The sequence below is a fragment of the Uloborus diversus genome, chromosome 6 (assembly GCF_026930045.1).
Source record: "Uloborus diversus isolate 005 chromosome 6, Udiv.v.3.1, whole genome shotgun sequence".
Lineage (NCBI taxonomy): Eukaryota > Metazoa > Arthropoda > Arachnida > Araneae > Uloboridae > Uloborus > Uloborus diversus.
The window spans coordinates 35,054,075-35,072,397 of record NC_072736.1 but is presented as its reverse complement, the minus strand read 5'-3'; positions in this window follow the sequence as shown (position 1 = coordinate 35,072,397).

Below are 18,323 nucleotides of genomic sequence, written 5' to 3'. Positions count from 1 at the left end.
TAAAAATCAAGAAACTATTAGTTCATTGGCGTTAGAAACAGATGATTTTTTTGTGCGCAGCTTACTGCACATAATATTCCTAATTCAGCAGGTAATTCGGCTACACTAATTAGTTTTGAGTTTGTACTTATAATCAATTGCACTGATCAATACAAATTAAGGATTATTTTCTATTGCTTTCCTGAACATTTAGCGAAAAATTAAGACTCACTTATATAGAAATGAGTGGTAATAACTTTTTTTGATTACTTGTTGAGATGAATGCGTAATTTTGGTAGCCAAATTTGGTTTCAGACTTGCTCATGAAGGGTGCAGCATTTCAAGAGAGTTTGGTTCAAATGCCTCTAAAACATTTGTACCTGTGTGACCTAACATGTTTAACATCTACTCTAACAAAAATCCATGATGACAACTGGTTGTTTGAAAACTAGTTGTGATGAATGCATAACTTTGGTAGCCAAATTTGGTTTTTGACATTAATCATGAAGAAGGCAGCATTTCAAGAGAGTGGCCTCAAATGCCTCTGAAGCATTTGTACATGAGGTCTAAAATGTTTACGTGCGGTCTGAAAAAAATGTATGGTGGCCATAAGTTTTCGAAAACTAGTTGCGATGAATGCAGAACTTTGGAAGATAAAATTGGTTTCAGACATAATACTCATGAAGAACGCTGCATTTCAAGAGTTTGCCTCAAATGGCTCTAAAACATTTGTACCTGTGTGACCTAACATGTTTAACATCTACTTTAACAAAAATGGATGATGACAACTGGTTGTTTGAAAACTAGTTGTGATGAATGCATAACTTTGGTAGCCAGATTTGGTTCTTGACATTAATCATGAAGAATGCAGCATTTCAAGAGGGTTGCCTCAAATGCCTCGAAAACATTTGTATCTGTGGTTTAACATGCTTGCGTGTTTTTTACAAGCACGGGAAAATAAAGTCGTTTCATAATCGGTCAAAATTTTAATCAAGAACAAGAGTAACATATTGATAAGTTCAGGGCGTTCCGTTTTAACCTGCAAGACCTTTATTTTTGCAACCGTTAATCCTAGATGTATACTTTCAATTGCAAAAATGTTCAAAATCAGATGCAAGGTTAAGATATTGAAAGTTTGAAGTAAAAATAAAAATAAGTCAAAAAAATACAAAATTTAATTTTTTATACGGGGCCCAGGTCCCCTAACTTATATTTAGGGAAATAATATCCATTGAAAAATAATTCCAACACAAAAAAGTTTAAATTAGTACGATCAATATTCACCGAAATATGAAATGCAGCGTTTTGTGACTTATTACACCACTCTTCACTCGCCGTTAATAACACCTTTTGGGGGGAAGTATAGCGGTTATCAAGCGTTCAAAATTATATGTGCAAAGAGTGGTTTTCGAAATTGTTCGAGGTTTTGTAGTGTGTTTTTGCGTATCACGTCATAACATTTGCATTTGTTTTTGAATAGCAATGAAAATTATTCATACTTTGTTTTTCTTACTTTGACGACCTGTCATTCTTCTGAAAGGGCGATAAGTTCCGATCTTATCTTCTGTATGGTCCCTTAAAACTGAAATATCTCCTTAAGTTTGGTCGCACAAATGTCATGCTTTTTTGTGTCAATAACAGTTTTCAATGGAGATTATTTCTCTATATATTAGTTAAGGTACCTAGGGCCCGTACAAAATTTTAAATTTTGTATTTTTCGACTCGTTATTGTTTTTGCTTTAAACTTTCAATACCTTAACTCTGCATCTTATTTTGAACATTTTTGCAATTTGAAGTATACATGTAAGACTAACGGTTGCAAAAATAAAGGTCTTGCAGGTTAAAACGGAACACCTTGTATATGATTCGACATTTAAATAAACAAACAGAAGATAAACAATCCATTTTTTTTTTTTTTTTTTGACAGATGATAAACAATCCAAATTTTTTTTTACAGATGAAAAATCTAAACAAGTTTTTAACAATCGATTAATTCTAACTGGTGTGAGGAAATAAAGGTGCTATTAATACATAAGTCAGAAAAAATATAAACAAAATGGTCGATATACATTCGCTTCATGCAGTGGTTGGAAGTAGCGCGCTACAAGTAGCGACGCTACTGTAGTAGCTACATTTTTTAGTAGTTTGTAGTGTAGCGCACTACTTTTAAAAAAAAATAGTGTAGCGAGTAGTTCGATACAAAAAAAAAGTAGTTTGTAGCGATTTATGGAAACTACTTTTAAATAAACGTTTAAAAAAAAAGCAAGGTTCAAGAGAATTTTACACAAGTACAATGGATGCAAAGAGAAATAAGACTCATAAGAACACGAGCTCACCTCAAGCATATCATTTTGACGCCATACGTTCTATCTGTTGGCACCATTAGTTTGTTTGCCATCGTAATTTTCATATTTCGCCAATATTTTTTTCGAATAGAGTTTGACTGAAAAAGAAGAGTAATGAATTTACGAAAACCCCCAATTTAGTGACTCCTTTGTTTTTTCTGGCTGCCGAGAATGTCCCGTGGATGAACGTTTTAGATTTCAAAGAGATTGTTGTTCCAATACTGTAAAAGCATTTATTTTAACGACTAGGGGGCTTTTTCCTCTGCTCGTTGACGCTTACCCCCCCCCCCCCCCCCCCCCAAGATTGCAACCTTATTTGATTCGCAAAGATTTAAATCGTCAATTAAATAGAAACAAATTAAGAACGCATTATGAGCTCCCTTTAGAACAAAAAGCACTTCTTCCCCGGGTTTCAAAATAACTTAAACAAACTTGCAGAGCTGTAAATGCTAAGGGGCTCCTGAGCATTGCAAAACTGCAGTTTTGTACGTTTGAATAGTCGCTTTCAAATTCGTGGTCTCTAGGAATATATTTTGCTTTTTAGCTCGGAGCTTGAATTGAGTTGAGCTTAAGATTTTCCTTTAAAAATCGAAACCCTTAAAATTTGGGAATAAGAAAACAGAGACAAACGAATCTAAAAGACGTAACTATGGCAATGCCAAATAAACAATAATTTGAATCGAGTTGAGATTTTTCGAACTTGATTAAAACGGCTTGTAACTTTTTTTTTCCTTTGGAGATAGAAGCTTAGTTTTCCGACCATAGGTCGAGTTAGCTCTGTAGTAAAAAAAGCCGCGCTTTCCAGTGGCGAGAAAAAGGAAACTCTGGGACAATTCCTTCAATTTTTGCTGATAGATTTAATGAAGAAATAGAGCCTAAATTTAAGCTAAGGCTAAAAAAATCTAGCTAAAAATGCAAATAACTCCCGCCGTAATTAAGTTAGAGCATTGAAACAAATTGCGTACAAAGCGGAAAATTCCACCCTTTCCAACGATATTATTAATGATGTATTAATAATGTTATAATGCATTATTTCCAACAATATATATTAATGCGTGCAAGTAATTCCCCCCCCCCCCCCCACCCTTTAATAGGCAATTTGCGACGCGAAATTTGAGCTAAAAAAGTGAATGACAAAAAAACTAATTCAAAATTCAAAAAACAAAACCTCAGGCGCAAACCGCTGGGCCTCGAAGTAATTTTGTACAAAATTTCAAGGCTGTAGGTGTTGTGGGGTCTCCTAAACGCAGACCCACCACAAACTTCCTTTCACAATTTCTTTGACCTTACTTTTTTTAATATAAAAAGAAAATGAAGATATCGATGATTTCGCGAACTAAAAATTTTGTTAATTTTGTATGAACCCCCCCCAGACCAAAATTTGAAAAACAAAAATATCTCTTGAGGCTAAAATTTTCGTAATTACAACGGGTACGCGAAAATCAGTCTCTTGAAAATAAGTGCTTTTACAGTATTTACCAAACATGGAAGCTACTTCAAATGTTGTTGGAAACTACGATATTGCACTGCTCTGACCGGCTTAAAATAAATACAAGCATTAACAGTGTTACATAAATAACAGACATTTTTGAAAAGAACTAATAGATAATTCTTAGCAATATTCCATGTTCAAATGAGCTAACTTATCAATCTAAACCTATTTCCGTTCAATCGCTCTTACGTTGTATGTGTGTATTAGGGTGTCCAAAATAATCGAAAGTTGATTTCTCAAGTCCCTGTTGCATTTTTTCCTTTTACGTCAAAACAATTGTAAAAAAAAGTTTCATATAATTTGAACAACGGCAACCATCTGGAAGTGCGAACCAGCACTTGCATTGCTAGGCCAAAAAAAAAAAAAAAAAATTTAGAATCTCGAAATTTTTGTTGATAAAAATCGCGCCCCTATATCCCACATGCATTACAGAAAATATAAACAATAGAGTCGATAACAAGCGTTAAATAGGAATTTTTGCTGTTTTGCAATATTTAAGTCTCCCACACGGAACTCAAAATGTAGATTTTTTAAATCTTAAGTTATTGTTTTTTCATTTTAAATATATCATTTTTTTATTATTCACTTGCAAAGGCACAATGCTTCATTATTTATTTAAATTGAAATGTAATTTAAAAAAATCAGTTTTTTGAACAAAATTATAAAATTTAGGCGAAGTGCCTTTATTTTACTTGACCACAAATATCTAAATGTTTTTTAATCTGAATAAATGTTTTTGTGGTATATGTGGGGTATACGGGGGCAACGTTTTACCAACAGAAATTTCGAGTTTCTAAATTTTTTTTTTTTTTTTTTTTTAAATTTGGTTTAGCATACAAGTGCTGGTTTACACTTTCAGATCAATTCGGTACTGGATGCCGTTGTTCAAATTATGAAATGTTTTTGCACAATTGTTTTGACATAAAAGGAAAAATATAAGAGGGTATGCGGCTTGAAAAATCGACTTACGTTTTTTGTGGGGCACCCTAATGTGTATGTATGCTGTTTATTTACTTATTTTTTGAAAAGTAGCGAAGTAGCGACTACATTTCAAAAGTAGTTTGTAGTTGCTACATTTTGAACAAAGTAGTTGTAGTTGTAGTTAACTACATTTGTAACAAAGTAGTTGTAGTTGTAGTTCGCTACGAAAAAAATGTAGTTTTTCCAACCACTGGCTTCATGCAGAAATGCTTACGTGAACGCAATAGGAAAGTCATGACATTCAAAATAGGTTTTTTTTTTCGCTTGCTTTTTTTTTAAAGTTATGTATGTCTCCGAGCATTTTACATTAAAGTAATTATTTTATTGCTTCACATTGTAAACGATAAATATTTTTGAGGAAAATTCACTACATCCCTGACAATACAAGCAAGTAACACTACATTATTTTTAAAAATGAAGTATTAGAGTTTAAAACATAATAACTTCAAAAATTTCTTTATTTCTAGTTGAATTAGTTTTTCAAATATCAGTAAATTTAAACGTTTTGATTAGATATTATTTATCCAGTGGTGAAGAAAATACTGATAAATGTTTGTAGTGAAAGTTTATGCATGATAGATATAGCAAGACATTACAATGTTTATAACGGTAAACTGAACAATAAGCAGCAGCCAACGACTCCTACTCGCTGCCACTCACCAGCTCCGAAGATTGATTGTTTCGCAGATTTAAAGTGTCTGTGAAGAAGAATCAGATTGAAATACACGTTACGGTTAAAACAAAATAAAAATCACCCTTCCCTTTCCGTAGAAAATATTTTCATCAGTAAAGGGCTCAGTAAACTTAGACAGTTATTAAAATCCTATTCCAACCCGAAAACAAAAATAACTTTATAAAAATACATGCAGCAAAATTATTTTTTAAACAATCTCTTTATTGAGCAAAACGGTTGTTTTGTACGTTTGAAAAGTTGCTTTCAAATTCGTAGTCAGTAGTAATATTTTTCTCTTTAGCTCCAGACTTGGATTGAGTTGAGCCTTATACCTTCAGTTGAATTAGAAGCCTTTATATCTGTTGTTCTAATTATCTGAGAAAATTGGAACAAGCTGAATCTGATGTAGAAAAAAAAAAAAGCTCTTTCGAGTGACATATGTGTTAAGGGGTATGGTAAATTTTTCATCCCTAATAGACAATTATTTGAAATTTCAGTTAAAAAAATTATTTATAAAAATACTAATTCGAAATTAAAAAAATAAAACCCTAGGTGCAAACCTCGAAGTAATTTTGAACAAAGTTTCTAGGTTGTAGGTGCTATTGTGTCACCTGAGTGCAGGCTCGCCACAGACAGAATTTCATAATTTCTTTGACGTTACTTTTTTATATATATATTATGGGATACAGGTAGTACAGGGGCACATACTATCATTTCAGAAATGATATTACACCTGTAGAAAAATCATTTTGAAAGAAAGGATCCACTTTCAATCAAAAGAGGTAGGTTAGTTAGACCAGTAAATGAACGTAGTTAATGAGCTTTAGTAGCACATATCGTCGCATCAGAGCAGCAGTAAGATATCTAACCTCAGATATAACACTAAAATATCTTACTGTTGCTCTGAGGCGAGTGACGATATGTAACGTTTAATTGTTCTATGAAAGTTTTAAACTTTTTGAAATGTCACAACAATAGCAACCATTTTAAAACGTTTATAAAAAGTAATGACCTATTAACAGCAAGGGGTTTCTTTTCCGCACTGTTATAAAAGTTTTTTCTTAGATGAATCGGCAACAGTAGTTTTTTTCCATAGTTTCTAAAAGAAAGAAAAAGAAAACATAAAAGAAAAGCATTTCGAAAAAGCGATGGAAAAAAAGGAAACCAAAAAGCAATGAAAACATAAGAGGGTACTAACAGAGAGTTGGAAATGAAAAATTAGTGTAAAATCAATGTGGATGTGAAGCAGCCTCAAGAAATTTTGATTCGAAAAAACAAAATCCCCGATTTTTATTGACCAATAAATTTTGCATTTGCTCCATCGAGATCTAGCTAAGAGCCTTGCTTTTAGTACGATATAAACTAATGTGGAAAATTCACGGGAGAAAAGCATTTAAACAAGGTAAACCTATAGATAAAGTTTCTATTTACTTCGAGTTCGAGAGCTTATTAATTTAATATGGTTTTTGATGTGCAGCAGAAAGAGATAGTTTAAATTATTATTTAGAAATTACATAATCTTACTTCAAATTAAATAACTGCGAAGAAAACTTTTTTTAAATATGGACATCAAACTTTTTGAACTACATTTATTTTTCGTATTCGTGTTCTTTAAACCATTATACAAAACTACTACTCAAATTCAAAATAATAGAATACTTCCCACTTTTTGAAAAAAAAGTTTATTCTAACCAAATATAAGTGCAAATTAGGTATTTAAAGGAACGTGCCACCTTTCGTAGACCTTAAAGTGTGCATTTCATTTCAAATATACTCAATTAAAAGTAATCTCAGACAGAATAATCCAAAAGTTTATAGTGATGAAGATTTACATTGAGTCAAAAAATTAGAATATTCAAATTAAAGGGGGGGGAAACACTTTCAAAAGAAATAATATCAATACTAGAATGCGTCATTTTTTGCTGAATTCAATGCCTTTAACCCTTTCTCACACGGATTCTACCACCTGTTTACATTAATCGTTTCTAACACTGTTTCCATACCCTCTTAAATGCGGCATCGAGCTCAACTTTGTTGGCGGGCACCAGGCCTTGAACCGCTTTCTTTAGATTTAACAGTACCACAAATTCTTGATCGTATTGAGATTGGTAGAATTGCTTTACCAGTTTAATACCAAAATTCCTCTTTCTGTTTAAAATCTATGAGTCGATTTAGAGATGTGACACGGAGTACAATCTTGCTGAAAGATAAAATGTGTCACTAAATATGTAACTACTGCGCCTCAGATGAAGTATCATGCAATATTATTGATAAACAGCGGAAGTCGAGCATTGTTTTATTTTAAGATATATATAATTTCCCAATTCCAGCAACCCTCATGAACCCAGAAACCAAGAAGGATGTGTTAAAGTGGAGAGAACATCTTACACAAGATTTCTCAGACGCTTTTCTTTTTAAACGTCAAACCTAAACGCCTTTTTTTTTTTTTTTTGTTCACACATATTTCAAAAAAAAATTTATCACTGAATATAACACTTTTCCAACCTTGTTGCCCCTGTTAGAGCTTCTCTTTGCTCCAGGAGAGTTGTGCACGTTTCTGCTTCATGTTTATCTTTGGTCTTACTTCGTAGATCCGCAATTTCAACTGCAGTTTATGCAACCGTCCTAGTGTAGTTGGCGTGGATAAGATAACTATACATTCTGTCCAACACTTATGGACGTAAGAAGCGTTTTCAACGATTATTTTGGACAATTTACTTTGATTTGGGTTCATCTCTGCCAGGTGTTACAATTTTTCTACCTCGTGCACTTCGGTTACTTTTTAGATGGTCAGTCCTTCTATGTTCCTTTAAAATCTTACATACCAGAGATTGTAAAACGTTCATTTGAATTGAGTTGGACAGTTTTTTTTTCTGACTTTAAGAAATGATACGATATGTAACTTTGTTTTTTTCCTATTTATCACCTCGAAGACCCTTTTTGAGCAATAAAATACCTTTAAAAGAGCGTAAAACTATCCGGACCCCAAGCTCCATACTTGTGACAAACTATAGGGTAACAGGTATGCAAACATTTTCGCTACCTTTTAAAATTCACATTGAATGAATAAATTATTCTAATTTTTTGACCCATATGGAAAATCTATCTATTTTTCCAATGTGTTAATGATCCATAAATTGTTAAAATAATACATGAAAAGTTGTTTAAATTGATTTACCCGTTCATGAATAACGAGTTATAGTCTTTTTAATTTGCATGCGTTCATTTTTCTGGACTCAGGGACAAGTTTTGTTCAAACAGTTCTGATATTCTATTATTTTGAATTTGCGTTGTCATTTCTTAGAAATGCATCGTTATAAAAAGTGTGTTCGAATGGAGTGACCGATTACCTCGGGCTCACCGGTGACTAACCAGAAGGGTTTAAATAGATTACCGATTAGCCGATCGTACTACAGTAAAACCTGTAAAGTTGACCAACTGTCTAAGTTGACCGCGTTTTTCAGGTCCGTAGAATTAGTCCTATATCATATAAATCAACCTCTATAAGTTGACCACCTGTTTAAGTTGACCATTAAAGTAGTGCACCGTTAGTGGTCAACTTACACGGGTTTCACTGTACATGAAAACATTCTATGGCACTCAGCACACTACCCACTGACGACATCAAATGAGACAGTGAGAAGCAAATGGATGCAATTGACAAAATTAAAAATTCGGAGATAACCAGTACAAATGATAGGAGAACTTCTCCTTTGATTTGGGGCAAAAAATAGTACTGTAGCCCTAGTAGGTGCTGCTGTGCAGCATGATTGAGAAATATTTTTTAACGAAAACCTACCTAGGATCTAAATTTTAAACGCGATTTACTCGAAACTTTAAGCAGTCCACTTACATCCCTTTGCTTCGCACTGCCTCAAATGTTGAAATCAACCACGCGGGTTTACCAGTAACTCTATTTGAACATAACTCAAAGGCAAGATAACGAAAATAATTCTAAGTTGCCGGTGTCCTGGGTGTTATTCCTTCTCTTGTGTTGTAAATCTTTCCTGTGTGTGTCTGGAGGCAAGGCGCATGGCACGCGGTCCTCTGTGTATGTGAAGTTGTTTAACTTCAAAATAAATAAATAAATAAAATCTAGCAGTTTTTTTTACATAAATAAAATTATTTTCAACACCATTCGAACATAACCCCAAGAGCAAAATGTAGGAAACAATAGCAATTCTAATTGTTTTTTCCCCTTTTTTAATTTTTTTCTGTTAACTAAAATTACTTTTTACTCTATTCGCAACTCCAGTGCTTGAATAACGTTACCTTGTGGTGATTAACAATACCAAAGAAAAAGGTAAAACATTCCATTCCACGTGTTTTCTTTGGGGTAAATTACAGGCTTCAAATAGTTTGTAATGTAATGTAATTTCAGAAGAATAGAAAAGAAAGATTCCCACAAACACGATGAAAAATTATTGTCAAGCATCAAAGCAAGTTATAAGTCACGGTATTTGTTTGTTTTACCTTTTTCATCCGCCATTAGACAGTGGCTGCAGTGCCCCTATAGTTTATTGGAGTTGCAAATTCTATCATAAGCCAAAAAGCAAGATTTAGAAAACGATAATAATTCCAATTTTTTCTTTTCAATTTTTTTTTTTCAAGTAAAATTGCTTTACCCTAGCAGACGCTATGTTTCACAGTCTATTAACAGGCTGTTACAGCCTCAAATGACTTCATTCAACTTTCATTCAAACAAATGTGTTCACGTTCTTGTGCCAGACAGCTAAGAATATAGTGCTCAAATGAACACGTGTGGAAAGTTCCGCCTGCTGAAAATGTGCTAGCTGTTCCTGTGGGAGAAAAAAGATACTTAATACCACACCTCAGAATCTGTGCCCTCTTATCTGCAGATGAACTGTCACACCTCTATCTTCCACTTCCGTCCCATTATGTTCGAAGAGGGTCGTTGCTCGACAAAAATCGCTTGGTCTTCTTGTGAGATTTGGAAATGATGGAATATTCAAATGAGGAAGAGAGTAAGGCGTGATTGCTGTTATAGTGCCTCACCTGACAAAGCCTTGTGGGCTTAAAGGGGGAACAAACTGATTACAGCCGGTCTTTTTGCACAATTTGCAGTCTTCAAGATATCGGATCTTACGGATAAAATTCGATGACCGAAGAGGAATGCCCTGCAGTATGCTTCGAATTTCATGGCTAAATACTCTTAATAGTTACATACGTTTCATTTACCCCGGATGTACTTACTATTCATACGAAACTTCCTTTTCTTTGTTTTACTAACTTAAGTTTTTAGGTACTCTACGCTGATATTGAAGATACTCAATTTACTGAAAAGATTTCCCAATTCTAATATGAAATGATATTATTATACGTGATTTATGTTCATTTTTCGTATCAAATAGTCTTTGCTACTTTATTCACGCAATATTCCACATCACATTATTCACATAGCATTCTGCATTGCGCTACTCAAGCACAGACCCGTCATTTCAAATTTCAGTTTTCCTGGGAGAGGGACGAGTCTCAGGGTCGACGAGAGGTCATGTCAGCCTAGTCAGAAAATAGTCGCCCGGATCGTAATCGTAGATGTTGAAGTCCAACAAGTTTTATGGCGGGAGTTAGCCCAGTGACCAAACTGACAATGCCTTGGCTCTCCGCGGCCCTGGTTCCTGGATATACTCAATCATCATCATTTATCAAGGGTGATTTTGGGCAATCACATTGCTTATTGTTCTCATTTGACTGTTTTGAATTCCGTGATTTTATTTTCCCCCCGCCTCCATCTGCAACACCACCGTCGATCGGCCTCACGATGCTGCTCCTCTATCGAAAACCGTCTCCAGGTTGCGTCTATATCCTATACACACACACACTCATGCCTGCACACAGACACTAACACACACGCCTACATACACACACACACTCGTGATTGCGAAAAACATAATTTGAATTCCAGATGTCAAAAAATTCAAATTATTATGTTTTTTTTTTAGTCCTTTTTTTGTGATGACTCCAATACTTTCTCAATATTTTTTGAAATTAATAAGTAAGGCATCATTTTAAAGCTTTTTTCACTGCTTTCGGCGAAAAATAAAGAGACAGTTCACTTTTTTTTAACACAAAAGAAACTATTTATTCTGCTTTTTATCACAGCTTAACATTCTTATCACAACATATCAATGCATAACATTCCGAAGGGGTGACTCTTTTAGCGCAGTTGTTTAGAACGTCGGGCTCATAATGCGAATCAATCGGCAAAGTGAAAATTTCCCCTTTCTCAAAAATTAACTTCGGGGCGACCCTGGGCACAGTTAGAGCACAGTGATCAACCCCCTTTGAGCCATCGGTTTTAGCACTCACTGCCAATCCTTCCTAATATGATAATTTTTTTTTTTTGAGGGTAAAGACTGTTAGGAGTACTCTAACCCCTCTCCCAGAAAGTGAGTTTTGGCTGCGCTATATTGATGAGTGTAACGGAGTGATAACGGAATATGGATTGCTCTATACTTACTTTTTGTTTGAAACAAATCAAAGCTGTTGCATTTGTCACGTCGTTCAATCCTTTCCAAAGAACGTGATAGCATGTGCACAACCACCAGATCATTGAAAGATAGAAAAGCACTCCAGGTGGTAGGAAGCTGTAAAAGGTATTTTTGGGTGTTTTCCCAATTTTTTGTTTCAAATTTCTAGAAACTTGGTAAAACTTTGAACAGTTGAAAGTGCAACAGAACTTGTTAAAATAAAGGGAAAGGCAAGATACTTCAGAACGAAAAATAATGATGCTATAGTGGGGAAAAAAATAAAGTGGCATGAAAAAAGTTAATAGAGGTTTGGGCTTTTAGTTTTAAGGTTTTTTTTTATGGAAGAGGGGGGGGGGGGGGTCCCATCCATCATTTATTACGCGTTCAAGGAATTCAACAACGTTTGTTAGGATATTTTATGAGAACCCATTTATTGCATTTTCTCTGTAATACGTTCTGATACCAAAACGCCGTAATTGTTTTTTGAATCAACAACTCCTATGTTTATTTTAGAAAGCATCATAAACACAGTAAATGATATTAACTTAAAAGGGAAAATGCAGCGATGAGTAAATTTTATAGGTAATATTTACATTGCATAAGCGAAAACTCAACCTTTATGGCGATACATAACGCAAATCGGTTCTTTGATGTTCTTTAACTTCAACCGTACCTGCCTAGAAATTTCAATATGCGCATGCTATTTTCTCAGAATCACTTAGCATTAAAGTCTACGCAGGTTAACAAATAAGCTCGTTCAAAGGTCAAGTGCCTATTTGTTTCGAATAACTTTCCCCCTCCTACCTCAGAGGTGTCTTGCTTAGGGCTCCAAAGCCGTTTAGTTGTTGTGTCCATTATATTTATTTCGTTTAACGAGAGGCAGAAATTGGAAAATTCTCGCCTACGTTTGTTTATTATTTTGTAGTTACGTAGGTTGCGTTTTATGTCATTACCATTTCGGTAGGGTTTTGAACTCGCTTGGGCGTAATGATGGATTTGGGTTTTCGATTTCAACTAAGGAATGTGCTAAGACTAGTATTAATACCAGCTACATAAATAGAAGATATTTCTAGTGGGCAGCGTTTCGTTGAAAAACAAAACGTTTCAGGGGTACAAGGAAAAGCTCTTAAAACATCTTTCTTCAAAACTCTAAAGGATCGACAGTAATTGCCGCGATCAATCCGCATGATTGAACATTTATAATAATGCCTACGGACGACAATAGTTTTTATACAATACCACGCCTTTATTACATGCTAGCCGCTAGCGTAAAAATATTTTTGAATCACTCAAAAAAGTAAATATTATCATCTAAAACAGTGGTTCCCAACCTTTTTCACTTTGCGCGAACCCCTTCCAAAATCCGAAAGCATTAAGCAAACCCCATTGGTACAAGCAAAATATATATATATATATTAATTTGAATTTTTGGCATCTTGAATTCAAATTATATTTTTCGCAATCACGAGCGTGCGTGTATGAATGCGCGTGTGTGTTTGTGTAGGCACATAGTTGTTTTTTTGTAGGCGCATGTGTGTATGTAGGCATATGTGTTTGTGTCTGTGTGCAGGCATGAGTGTGTGTATGTGTGTAGGAGTGTGTGTATGTGTCTGTGTGCAGGCATGAGTGTGTGTATGTGTGTAGGAGTGTGTGTATGTGTCTGTGCGCAAGCATGAGTGTGTGTATGTTTGTGTATGCATGTGCGTGTAGGATATGGACGCAACCTGGAGACGGTTTTCGCAAGAGGAGCAGCATCGTGAAGTCGATCGACGCGACAGTAAGCTGGCGGGAAAATAAAATCATAGGAATTCAAAACAGTCAAATGAGAACAATAAGCAATCGTGATTGCTCAAAAAAAAAAAAAAAAAAACACGCACACACACACACACACACACACTAAATTGTTAGTATCAGAAATTGGAAAAACCTGAAAATCAACTATATTGGGAGTGGGGGCAAACTTAATCTGGCAGCGTCATTAATGCTGCGTATCTTTCTACGTACTTGTGAAAGGATCTACGTACCTTTCACAATGCTGCCAGCTTAGATTTGTCCCAACGATAGACAACTGCTTAGGCCACCTGTGGCTATCATTCCGCATTAAAAGAAAGTTTATGAGATGTCGAAATGATTGTTTGAAACATTTATTGCAAATTTTTCCTGTAATCGCTATGTTACTCTCGAAATGATGATATTGATCTATGGCAAAAATATGAGTGAAACCTCGAAAACCCAACTACAAACCAATGCATCAATAATTACTATCTTGGAATACCATAGTTAAGTCGGTTGGAGAATGGCCTGTGTACATACTGTTTGATTCAACCGATTTCACGACCTATTTTTAATAAATGTTACATTTGACTTTCACAAGGTCGAACAGTCATAAAAGAAACAGTTAAATCATTAATGCGGGGAATTTCCATGAAACATCGACAAACGCATCCATTTATTGCAAAAATGTTCAAATCTAACGAGTTATGTCGGAAAACCGCTCATTACGCGATTGTCTGAGCCCTCCTACTTTTTCAACGGTTAATTTTTTTTTTTTCCTGTTAAAATGATTATAGCTCTTCATAGCTTTCCCTTTTCCCATTTTTTTTGCACCATCAGATTAACAGGATCTGCTTAAGTATGTGTCGGTACTTAACCGTGGCGCTTCGGCCCGCCGTGTTACGCCTCTTTAGGCGTCTGTGAAGAATCTGTTCATGTAAAAATGTGTCTTAATAAGCTTGCTGGAAATAATAAGATGTCTGTTATAATGTTATTTCTGGAGCCGCATTTAATGGTATCGCGAAACTAGTGTTTAAACCTGCGCTGTTAGAAAAAGGCATTAAGTTAACGCACGCGGCTTGCTAAAGAACACAATGCATGTTCTTAACGGGCGCATGGAACACGAAGAATTCCAGAATGATGAAAACTGAATAGATATTTAACACTAGAACGGCCAGACCGACCATTTTGACCGCAAAAGAATTTGAAATGCCCTCGATGTTTTTCGGTTTTAATGAATCTCTTTGATATTTTTAAAGAAATTCATCCAGTTATCTTATTTTGTTTCTATGCGAATTTGAAATAGACCTACAGTCAGTACTACTATTGAACATTGGATGTGGCAATCTTTTGAAATTTCATGATGAACAACACACAGTTTCATAGAAATATTTCAGCAAATCGTACTAGAAGAAAATCTTATTGGCTAGAAAGTTGCCATTGAAGGTATTACGAGTGAAAATTGCTTCTACATTTGAACATAGCAATTGCCTGCTTGGTGATATCACTATAGTGATATTTTGATAGTCGAAATTTTAACCCTAACTCCAGCTGATTAACCCTAAACTCCAGTAGATAGCGTTCATTGTTGACTACTTTTTCGTTTCTTCATTTTCCTACCTAAAGTGACAGTCTTACCATCGGATCCAGTTCACCCTTATGAAAATAAAGCATTTCCCTGTATGTCAAACATATCCAAACAAGATAACCAAATTTTCATACCGTGGCGTGAGTTTCATTGTTGATGGAGTCCCTAGGAGCGTTACTCGATCAGTGAATTCGCTAAAATATATATGAGGATTTTTTTTTTTTTTTTTCAGTGCTTGATATTTTTAACCGTTTTGAAAGTAGCTTCAGCGAATTAAATTGTGCAGATCTGCGTAATTTACTATCAAAAAAGTCTTACCACCAAGAAGGTTGAAATATATACATTTATAACGTTTTAACAACTTGACCAATAAAACAATGAAAAGTTATAAAATTAGATTAACCAAGACAAATTTTCATGTGTATTAAGAAATCCAAACTTTCAGCCCTGCAAGGGTATGATGCTTAAAGTTGAAGTTATGACTTGAACTTTAATTTAAGTTAGGTAATCAGCAATATTTGGTTTCTTTAACCTTTTATGTTAATACTAGCTGCGTCGCCCGGCTTTGCACGGTCCACCTCGAAAATAAAAGTTATGTCAAGTGACGCGAGTTCAACACTCAGGCTTGAACCAAAAAAAAAAAGTCAGTGAAATTTTGTGGCAGATTGCGGAAAACCCCCATAAAGTAAACATTTTAAATCCCCTGATTACAGGAAAAGCCTCAAAACAAAAACAAGAATTTTACCTGAGCAAAAAAAATGGCAACAGATGATTTTCTTCACGCTCACATACATTTTAATAAAAGCATTGTTGCGGAAAGTTGAGATGAAGCACTGAATAATAATTTAAATGGAGGAAAGCCTTCGAAAAATAGGGATTTGATTTTGAAATCTAAGAGTCATAATTAATAGTTTTTAATTGATATCTCCGCTAAATATTATCGGAGGATTATGTTAAATAGCTAAACATGAAGACGGGAGGATTACGAATCCATCGATACCTGGTTCGATGGTCAGTTCACTGTCGTTCGGGAGAAGAAGCTTGGACATAGATAGATAGATAGATAGATACTCAGATTTTATATGTATAAGATGGTGCAGATTAGAGAAAATAGCTAAAATAATTGCACTCATAAAAGAGCAAACCAGCCTGTCACCAAATGCCGCTACAGTAGTGATGACGCCTATAATATTCTTTTCCTTAATTTTAAGGGGTTCTTTTCTTGCTCGATACATGAAAAATGATATAAACTACCGTAAATAAAAATACTAAGTACAATGGCTAGTGTTCAGTTTTAAAACTAATTAAGTAATTGAAGTTATACAAAATCTTTAATTGAAAACATATTTTAGTTTAAACTACTTAACACTAGGACTAGAACAATATAGCTATACCACTCAGGCTAGTGTGCAGTTTTAAAACTAATTAAGTAATTGAAGTTATACAAAATCTTTAATTGAAAACATATTTAAGTTTAAACTACTTAACGCTAGGACTAGAACAATATAGCTATATCACTCATACAAATACCCATATTTTCCTCCCTCGACTTAGAACCACACTCTTCACTTAAAATCTGTATTATAACTACTGCGCTCTGTATTGAGAAAAAAGAAAGATGGTTAAAAACTACAGTTGCAAATATATTTTATTCATTTTCTGAGAGATACGAAAACTTTTAAGCTAAATATCAAATTATTCCTGACTTTTAAAAGAGAAAATATGGTGAGCTGCCATGCTAAAACTACGTCAAATTTTATAAATTTTGGGTAAAATGAAAATTTTTCTCTCTGAAACAGGAATGAGTCATGAAATTCCAAGCATTAATAAACTTCATACGGTTATGAATGCTTGACGAGCGAAGCGGTGCAAGGGAAAAAATGCAGCGTTTGATAATATAGCCAAGATTTAAAGATTCGATTAGGCATACAAATTGTAAAAATGTGCTGATCTTTATTTATTTACTTAATTATATTTTGAAAAATAGCTTGCCCTACTTCTCCTTAACCGTATCTCTACATAAAATAACTCAGCTAATGTTCAAGCATAAGCGCACCATTTGCAACTGTCAATAAATATTATTTGAACACTTCCACATCACTTTTCATGAGATAGATTTTATCATTTATCTTTGGCAACGCAGTTTCTGAAGCTGCAGACCCTTATTTATTGAAAAGAAAGTCACCCAACGCTATTTTCGCTTCGGTATGTCCTGATGCTATCAAAGAACACACTTCTTTCACTTCAGCACAAATTACCCATTCCATAATCACAAAGTCACGAAAACGTCTGCACTTAATCTGGTTCGGAAGGGAAAAAACATGGATCGCTTCACTTTTTTTTATTATTGTAAACAATGATCCGTCGTATTTAATAGGGTAATCTAAATTACTTTATAACTCCTATATTTTCTGAACAATCATCAGATAAAAAAAATTACACACTAGAATTTTTTTAAGGTATCGAATTACTTGTTACTGTATCATCGTATGACGGAGGAGTGGCGGTGTTACATAAAAAACCAGTTGCCAAACTCGCGATCATTTTATAGATGTATAAATATTTATTTATGAGGAATATGGAATGAAACTCTGGTATTTTGTCGTGATAAATTGGTAGAAATAAGGCGCTACATTTTTCTTGAGGCTGTTGAACTGTGTCTTGTGTTCATCATTTTCAATACTATATTCTCATTTTCAATTTTTTCCCTTAACTGAATGACTTAGACACTTCTATTGCCAAATAAAAAAAACTTTGAAGATATGTAAAACATATAGAAATAATCACAATATAAAAAATGTATTTTTGCTTCAACGTACCTTAGAGTTTATGTTAAAAAAAAGAAAAAGAAAAAATTTAAAAAAAAACATGTTTTCAAAGGATAATGATAAATTAAAATTGAACTAACATTTGAACATTCAGTTTAAATTCATTTGTCTCGAGCTGAGATTTTTGTGAATACTTAACATCAAAAATAAGCCAGCGTTGGTGAAGTACTCGC